The sequence below is a fragment of the Eleutherodactylus coqui genome, chromosome 2, assembly GCF_035609145.1.
Source record: "Eleutherodactylus coqui strain aEleCoq1 chromosome 2, aEleCoq1.hap1, whole genome shotgun sequence".
Lineage (NCBI taxonomy): Eukaryota > Metazoa > Chordata > Amphibia > Anura > Eleutherodactylidae > Eleutherodactylus > Eleutherodactylus coqui.
In genome coordinates this window covers 235223947-235233885 of record NC_089838.1, presented here as the reverse complement: position 1 = coordinate 235233885, position 9939 = coordinate 235223947, and positions in this window count along the sequence as shown.

Below are 9939 nucleotides of genomic sequence, written 5' to 3'. Positions count from 1 at the left end.
AATGTAGTCTCATATTAGGAAAGCAATCACAACATGTAAATCTCAATCTCTTCACAGCCACTTCTTGTATAATATGTAAGACATTGCACGTGCTTCTATCACATAGCGTCTGGAACCAGAGGTCAACCAGGACATGCTCCACAGGTTACTTTATACGTATATACAGTACTTATTCCATAGGTATCATAGGTACAGTGTAAATGGGTAGAACAGAGAATTATTTTTTATAGGAAGTAAAGCTATTGCAAAAGTGTGAGGACATGAACTAACACAGTAAGTCACCAACCATATTTGGTGATCATTAGCAGGGCTGAAATATTCTTCCAGCCAAAAAAGCGTTTTGTTTTTGGCTCTGGTCCTACAAATTTCAAGACTTGACTGTGCTGCTACAACAAAAAAGTACATAAAAAACTTGCAGTACATAGTGGCATTAAACATAAAATTATAATGACCAAAAATCAACACTACTCTTACCATAGAGTGCCAGGAAGGTTAGAAGCCATACAGGAATAAGTAGGAATGTTTATTGTTCGCCTATGGAGGGATAGTTTCACAGCATGGAATTACTTATCTGGGCATTGTTACATTCTTTATCCCACATGTATATTACTATTAGGGGACTGTATATACTCTTTTATATTGGCTGGTATGGCCTAACCTGGGTAGTGTATATGATGTTTAAATAGGACACTATACTTTAAAATTTCCCTTGGTTATTTCGCTACCTCAAACTGAACAAACTATAAATATAATTGCTTTGTATTATACAGTTTGAAAACATTGCAGAAGTGCTGTTTTGGAAGGTTTTGTTCTGGGAGGGGAATGTGTTACTGCATGTAGGGCCTTTATTTACCTTCAGGCCTCATGTCCATGGGCACGCCTGGATTCCGCATGGGGGAATCCCGCACTGAATCCGTCCTTGACCCTGCGTACCTGTCCGTGTTTTCTTTTTTCTACACTCTGGATGTGTGTGGAAGTGCCCACTGGCGCACATGCTCAGTAAAGTTTTTTTTTTTCAATTCTCCCGCTCCTCCTGCGGAATCTGCAGTTTACACTGCAGACTGTCCGTGGATTGGACGGCTTTCATGGACTTCCATGGAAGCCATCCGTGTGAGAGCCGCAGTAGAAAGGAGCATGCTGCAATTCTTCACCCACGCTCGTGTACATTAAAAATAATTTTTCCATAGCATACTATGAAGGATTATTGCTGCGGAATCCGGAAGCGGAACGCCCGCTCTGGATTCTGCAGCAAAAATCCGCTCGTGGACACGAAACCTTAGGTACGGGAGGTTTAGTGCCTTGTGCTGCACGCTGCAGTCTTCAGAGCCGGACAACGAAAAAGGTTACCAAAACATTTAAAACATTATCTGTAGTTTTATTACGGAAAACTACACACCATGAAAACCATTTAATTAAAATATGCAAACAAGAGAAATATTTTTTCACAAAAAAAAGGTCCTACAATCTTTTTTTCTAGGGATAACCGTATGTAAATGTACAAGTATCCTTTTTTGTAGCAATAAAAAATAGGGAAAACTAGTTCTTGTGTGATATGGTTATAGCAGTAGATGATAAAAGTTTGATCACTCACTCAATCTAGAGTTCTGACTCCAGAAGATAACTTTGCAATGTACTATTAGACTGATTAATAATAGTCCAAATAATCCTGAAGATCTTTTTGAGTACATTAAGTTGTGTCAGTCAGAATTACTGAAAGCCAAATAAGTCCTTGAAAGGGAGTTGACAGAAGGCGAATGGCCTGAAAACCGCTTAAAATAATGCCAACTCCATACTTCAATTCACTGAGAGGTCCATCCAAAATTAACTTTTATTAATAAATATAAAACAAAGGACAAATATTAAATGGACAGATGTCCAATGATTTCTTCCACCTAGAGAAAAAAATGTTAAGATAAACAGTGGCTTCCCCAAAAATGGAAAGAAAAAAAAACAAAAAAAAACACTTTTGGCGTTTCACCTCTAAGAACAATGAAAAAAGGGGCAGCTTTACACAGTGAGGCAAATAGTGTTTACCTTCTAATCTTGGCAGCAGCTGCCTGACACTGGTTGCTCTAGTTAAGTTTACAATTAAATAAAATGCCCAAGTCCTTTTCCATGTCAGTTTTACCCAGTGGTTTCCCATTTTTTCTGACCAAGTCCCCAAATTATCCAGATCCACTGGCAACCGTATTGTGTTCTCTTATTGCAAACCCCTATGAGGATTTTGTAGTTTTCTCCTCCGTGTATTTTTACCTTAAGATATTCCACATGTTCATTTCCTTCTCATGTAAACTATATGGACAAAAGTATTTGGACACTGCATGTTTTTCTTCTATTTAGTAACGTGTTGTCCCTCCTTTTTCTTGTATTACAGCGGCAGCACGGCGAGGCATATTTCCACAAGTTCTCTGTAAGTCTGGGCAGGAATAGCTGTGAGAACAGATTGTTGTGAAGATGGGCGTGGGTGGCGGTGGCGTACCTCTCACTGCAGTTCGTCCCACAAGAGCTCGATCAGATGAAAGAATACTTATTCCAAAATGAGCAGCTTTTTATTTTACCCATGCCCTTCACAGCATCTCGTTCAGCAAACTCAGTATTTGCATATTTACTGATTTTCTGCAGTGTCCAAATACTTTTGTCCATACAGTGTAGCTTCACGAAGTGTGGCCTTTAAACATGACTTTACATAGATAAACTCTTTCCCCTCTGTTTTTTATGAATTCTTCTGAACAAACTAACCCTGTAAGTTAACCGCTCAGTCCAGCTTTTCTTCAACCAGGTCTCAGTTATTACCACTATGTCATAGTTTTCTAATTAATATTTCAATCGTCAATCTTATTGGTCCGCCTTCTAGCATTAGTCACCATACAGTTTAGAAGCTTTTGTTTATTTTTCATTTTAGGTATATCCTTATTAACTCCTCTGCCAGGTCTAACTGTACTAACCCCTCCCACCGTTCCACTCCGATTTTCATTACTTAGTCCCAGATCACTGTTTATACTATCTTTCCCTCTCTCTCTGGTTGCCCTCCTCCCAAGTCCCTAGTTTAAACACTTCTCCAGCCTTCTAGCCATCTTCATCTCCAGCACAATTTCACCCTCCCTATTGAGATGCAGTCCATTCCTACAGTAGAACTTGTAACCAACAGCAAAGTCAGCCCGGTTCTCCAGGAACCGAAATCCCTCTTTCCACAAACTCTTGAGCTATTTGTTTACCTCCCTAATCTCCCTCTGCCTTTCTAGTGTGGAACGTGCCCTTAGTTTAGGCCCTAGGTCTCCGAAATAGTTTTTAAGGACCTGCCACCTAACTCTGTCATTGGTGCCACTATGACCACTGGATCCTCACCAACCCCTCCCAATAAGTCATCAACCCAATCCTCGGCACGTCAAACTAAAGCACCAGGAAAACACCACACTGTCAGACGATCCCCGTCTCTGTTGCAGATTGCCATCGCTAGCCCTACTAATTGAGTTCCCCACCACCAGGTCCTGTCTAGCCTGTCCTGCTCTCTGACCACCCAGGGGATGTCTGCTCCAGTAAGAAGGGGAATAGGAGTGCATGTTGTGCTGCAACAGTGCTAACCCTGTAATGGTATGTATTGCCCTCATTTGCCAACTTTGAAAACTTGTTGGGTTGTGCTAGTTCAGGACTAGCCTCCCTGCACTCTTCCCTCTACCCTTCTTTGGGTCACCTAGCTAGCTGCCTGCTCATCCTACTCTCCAATGCTACCATCCACCCCCACATCTGCCCCAGAAAGTGTCTGCTCAGTAAGCAAACTTTTTTCCCATGCTGTCAATGGATCTCAGTGTTACAAGCTGCTCATTTAGATCCAAGATCTGGGCTTTTAAACAAGCGACATTCTTTTCAAGGACGGCATACATGGCGCAAGAGGTAAACTTGGCAGCACTGTCAATCTTGGAGCACATTCTTATATTATTGTAAAGATAAAGTAATTCATACTAGTGAAAAATAAAAAAAAACTGATAAAAGTGACTCCCTTCTAAAGTCCTCGATTGTAAAATCACTAGAGATGAGCGAATGTACTCGTTTAGGGCAATTACTCGATCGAGCATCGCTTTTTTTAAGTAACTGCCTACTCGGGTGAAAAGACACGGGGGGCGGCACGGTGAAGCGGGGGGGGGGGGGGGAGCAGGGGGGAGCTCTCTCTCCCCCCGCTCACCCCCTGAATCTTTTCGCCCGATTAGGCAGTTACTCCAAAAAAAAGCGATGCTCCATCGAGTAATTGCCCTAAGCGAGTACGTTCGCTCATCTCTAAAAGTCACCTGATTTAAACCACACTTTAAAATAAACCAACCTCACAAGCTTGCACAGTTGCAGTTTTGTTTGCTTTAAATAGCTTGCAGTGGTAGTAAGCTCTTTAATGAATTCTCTGTTTGCAAAGGCAAAGATCAATGTTCACTATGGCATGCAAGTGGTTAACAGAAGGAGCACGCTTCCTCTGACGTCATTGTCCCCCTGCCATTCAATCATGCAGGGCTGATGGGCTGCCATGGCAACCAAATGCCAGACAATGGCCTCTAGGTCTGCCATGGCTGGTGCAGGTGTATTGAAAGAAAAGAGATAATACCCTGTAGAACAGAAATAGCATAGTGCATTACCTGGGCCATTCTACAGCGATGTAGAATAAGAAGTAAAAAAAAAGGAAGAGTCAAAAAAATATCCAGTTAAGCCCCCCTTTTTGTGCAAAAAGAATGGAGCCAAAATGATTTGTTGATTGTCTCCCCAAAAATGCCCTAAAAGTTGCAATGGCCCAGGTTGGCATTTCAGGCTAAGTCCCATCCACTTCAATACGACTCAGCATGCAGTACCAGCCTGGACCAATGTGCAATACCCAGAGCAGTCTACTTCCTGTAGCGAAAGAGCCAGAAATTCGAAAACGCTTTCAAGTAACAAACTAGGCAGTGTACTTGAACGGTTAATGGAGACTTCTCAGGTAAATCTCCCTTCAAAGAGTAGATATGTAACATGCAGACACTCATTTTTCTTCCTATCAACTTTCATATTGAGGCCAAGTAACTATGTGATATTTTCCAAACAATACATATGCTTGTGATTATCCTGTAAGAGGCACTTTTTGGTTTCATGTGGCTAAAGAACCTTGAATAGCTGCTACACCGTGTAGATTACCAGAGTACAACAACAACAAAAATAGTGATTCATGAAGTTACAAACATTTCATTTGTGAAATACAGATGTGTGTGTAATAGATTATATACAATAGTGGAATCTACGATGAGCATTTAAAAAAAAATAAAAGTAAACGCAACTTGGGTGTGAATATTTTTGACAAAAAAAAACAAACAAAAACACACAAAACATGACTTTTTTCTGTCGTGCAACTACTTGATTAGGACCCCAAAAAATAGTCAAAAGATGCTGAAAAATCTTTTTTATGCAGAGGAAATCAAGTGCCTTGGGTCTCCTCTATTTCCACTACCCTATGTCCAATATCTCTTTAACCCCTTAATGACATGGCCTATTTTGGGCTTAAGGACGCAAGGATTTTTGGCGGATTTTCTTCTCCATTTATCAAAAGTCATAATTTTTAAATTTTTCCATTGACGCGGCCAAATAAAGGCTTGTTTTTTGCGTGGTGAACTGTAGTTTTTATCTGCGTCATTTTTGGGTACATTGACTATATTGTAAAACTTTAATTTTTGTTTATGATAGCAGGGAGAGAAAACGCATCAATTCTGCCATAGATTTCTTTTTTTTTTTACAGCGTTAATCATGCCAAATAAATAAGACAATCCATTTTTTCTGCGGGTCGGTACGGTTACAACAATACCAAAATTCTTACATTTTTTTTAGGTTTTGCCACTTTTCTGTAATAAAAACCCTTTTTTTTGGAAAAAAATTTTTTCTAAATCGTTGCATTCAAAGTCCTGTAACTTTTTAAATTTTTGATGTACGGAGCTCTATGAGGGCTTATTTCTTGCGAGACGAGCTGTAGTTTTTATTGGTACCATTTTGGGGTGCATACGGCTTTTTTTGATCACTTTTATTGCATTTTTAGTAAGGCAAAATGTTACAAATTAGCATTTTGCCTGTTTGTTTTTTTTTAATGCTTTTTTCCGTGCACAGTCAAAAGCATGTGCAACTTATTGTACGCGTCGTTACGGACGCGACAATACCAAATATGTGGGGGTTTTAATTTTTATACCTTTTTTTATGCTAATCTGAGAAAAAGCATTAAAAAAAAAAAAAAGGTTTTTTTAACTTTTTTTTTTTAATTAAATTTTTCTAGTCTTTTTTTTTCTTACACTATTTGAGCCCCTTTGGGGGACTTTCACCACAGTACTGCTGATCGCTGTGATAAGGCATGGCAGAGCTACTGCCCTGCCCTATCGCTTATGCAGCGATCTGAGGCACTGGCAACACAGGACGCCAGTGTCTGGCGTCCTGTTGCCATGGCGACAGGCCGGGCTCTCACGATAACATCGCGGGAGCCGGCCGAAGACACAGAGGGAGCGCGCTCCCTCTATGAACTCTTTCCCTGCCGCGATCTACTTAGATCGCGGCAGGGAAGGTATTAACAGCGGGGGGCATCTCCGATGCCCCCCCGCTGTTGCAGCGGGATGCCGGCTGTGACTGACAGCTGGCTCCCGCTGCGGGATAGCGCGCGATCCAATGTGATCCCGCGCTATCCCCAAGAAGTAAGTTTACGCCCTGTTGCGGGAAGTATCCCGCTCCCAGGACGTAAACTTATGCCCTGGAGCGGGAAGGGGTTAAAGAACAGCAATGTCTTGCTTCTGAGCTGCATCTAATTTTGGTAGAAGAGAATTCATCTTTGTTTTCGTGGGGATGGCTTTTAAGTGAGCCCTCCAATCCCAGTCATCAATAGGATAGGGGCCTCCATTATCTGGTGGGCTAGAGCGTGGCTTGGGCTGTGAACTCGGGGTGTTGATCTTCCCCAAAACTGCAGCTTGTTTTAATGCTCTCCTACTGGAAACTCCCTTTTTGCTGGGAGCCGTATTTTCCTGAGCTATTGGCAGGAATGATGGTGGGGGACTGTGAGGACCTCGGAGGGGTCTTTGAGGGAGGAGGGGGGGGGGGGGGGGAGAGCACAAGCAATACACTGCACTGTTTATGTAGGGCAGTAGATTAGGTCTCTCACTTTTTTCAAACAGCTAGGCCCTGGGACCTTCCTACAGATACCTTGAGATTTTTAGCTAAAAATCCTGCTGCTATTAACTCAGTCTTTGTGGATAAAAGACTGTTCTGATAATGTTCCCTCCAAGTCCCATTTTTGTGCTCCACTCTACCATCTGGACAGTTTATTTGGATCTCAGCTGGAAAAAAATACTGGAAAGGGGCTTCAGGCTCCAGCCAGCTAGATATCTTTTATACTTAATTCATATTGTTTCATGTACTTTATGATACAGGTCTCCTTCATTTTCATAGGTATTTCATATATATGTGCATTTTCCTAATTCTTGAGATGTCTGCTGTCATTTGTTGCGGTTATAACCCGTTTTGGATTTGTGCTATTATTAGCATTATATTGCCTATTTCCCCTCGTCATCCTGACAGCATACACATGGAGGATGTCCACTGGACCCCTGTTGGGACAGGAAGCGGAAAAACATACAAAAGGCACCTCCCGTCACCGGCTCACCAGTGTCTTCCTGTCCCTACAGGACAGTCCAAGCGGAAGCCTCCAGGTGTATGCTGGAGGCAGGAAAAAAAAAAAAGAAGATAAGAAAACTCCTATGCAGCCTGTCCGCCCATGGGGGGACGACTCTCTGGTCGGGCTGGCAGAGCTTGCGCGGGTGAGACCCTACGTGGGGACCCTCACCCGCAGGATCCCAAAAACCAGCACCACGTTCCCTGCGGGGAACTCTTCCCCAGTGCGCTGCCCAGTGGGGTTGTCGCACTGGGAAGATACAGCCCGGTACCTGCAGGGCTTGGAAGCCACCCTCCGGACATCAGGCGCCCGCTCCAGACATCAGGACCCGGGCTCCGTTACCCTGGCTTCCAGAGATCCTCCGTCGGGCAGAGCGGCTGAGCAGGTATGCCAGCGAGGAAGGGGGGGGGGGGGGGGGAGAGCGCGCGGCGCGGGCCGACTGACGCGCTCGATCCGACATGCCCGGACATCAATGCGTCCTCCTCAGAGCCCCGACGTAGAGTGTATCCCCCGGGTCCGGCGCGGCGGCATGACGTCAGCACGGCCGCGTCACGGGGGGGGGGGGGCCTCGAGAAAAAGGCGCCAAATTTGAAAATCTCAAAAAAAAAAAAAAAAAATGGTGAAAAGCAGGATATTCCCCACATGTCTTCGGTCTGCACCTAAGTAAAGATGTCGGCCAGAGAAGACGCGGAGAGCAGCCTGCTGGTGAGTAGACCTCCGGGGGTCTCACACGAGGGGTAAGGAAGGGATCAGGTGCTGGAAAACCCCCCTTTTTGCTGTCTCCGTCTCTTAGGACAGAGAAGCACAAAAGGGCAGAGAGGCCAAGAAACGCGTGCGCAAGTGCCCAGTCTGCCTGCGGCGACTGGACGAGGGACACACCAAACCCTTATGCGCAGACTGCACAGAGAAAGTGGTCCGTGAGGAAGGATTCACGAGTGGATTCGGCAATGAAGAGGGCCTGGGAGTCGGCGGCCCTCACCATGAAAACCAACATTACGGCCACGTCGGTAGCGAGATCCATGACGGTCTGGTTAGACCAACTCCAGGCACTGGTCTCGCAAAGGGGTTCGAGGGAAGATATCTCCAACTGCCTTCCCCTCCTCCAACAGGCCACCGGCTTCCTGGCGGACGCCTTGATGGAGTCAGTAAGGTTCGGGGCCCGTTCGGCGGCACTTTCGAACACAGCCAGGAGGGCCGTCTGGGTAAAAGCCTGGACAGGGGACAATGCCTCAAAGAACAGGCTTTGCTCCTTGCCCTTCCAAGGACACCGCATCTTCGGACCTTCCCTGGATACACTCCTGGAGAAGGCTTCAGACAAAAGTCAGGGACTACCAGCAGAGAGACCCGTCAAGCGGCCTTCCTCCTCCTACCCTCCTCCCTTTGTTCCCCCGAGAACATACAGGGGGAAGGGGAAAACCGGACGCTGGTCTTACCCCAAAGGCGGAAAGGGTGAGAATCCGCCCATCGGGATCCGGCAGGTGGGGGGCAGACTTAGGGGGTTCGCCAATAAATGGAGCGAAATAACCTCCAATCCCTGGGCCCTACGCCTGGTCTCAGAGGGCTATAGAATTGAGTTTTCCGCCCCCCCCTCCCCGGAGGTTCGTGGTTACCCCCTGCCAGTCACCCGCGTCGGCCCGGGCCCTCCAGTCGGGGGTACGGGACCTACTATCCCTGGGGGCCATTATCCCGGTTCCCGCAGAAGAACGGTTCAAAGGGTGCTACTCCCCCTTGTTTCTTATTAAGAAGCCTAACGGGGCCTACAGAATTATAATCAACCTGAAATACCTGAATAAATCTATAACATACCGAAGATTTAAAATGGAATCAGTAAGATCAGCGATCCCCCTAATCGCACCAGATAGTGTCATGGCCACGGTGGACTTAAAAGACGCCTATTATCATATTCCCATACACTCAGACTCCCAACAGTTTCTTCGATTCGCCCTGGTGATAGAAGGGTCAGTCTCGCATTACCAATTCACATGCCTGCCGTTCGGGATTTCCTCCGCACCTCGGGTATTCTCCAAACTAGTATTGGAGATGGTAGCAGCACTAAGGACGGACAAAGTACTAATTGTCCCATACCTCGACGATTTCCTGCTTATAGCAGGATCATCTTCGGAACTCCAGCACCGGGTCAACCTCACCCTCCACCTGTTCGAGTCGCTAGGTTGGATCATTAACTTCGACAAATCCAGTCTTCAGCCCGAACAAAGGAAAAAGTTCCTGGGGGTTATCCTGGACTCACACCACCAGTGCTCTTCCCTCCCGCTAGAAAAGCAAAAAACGAT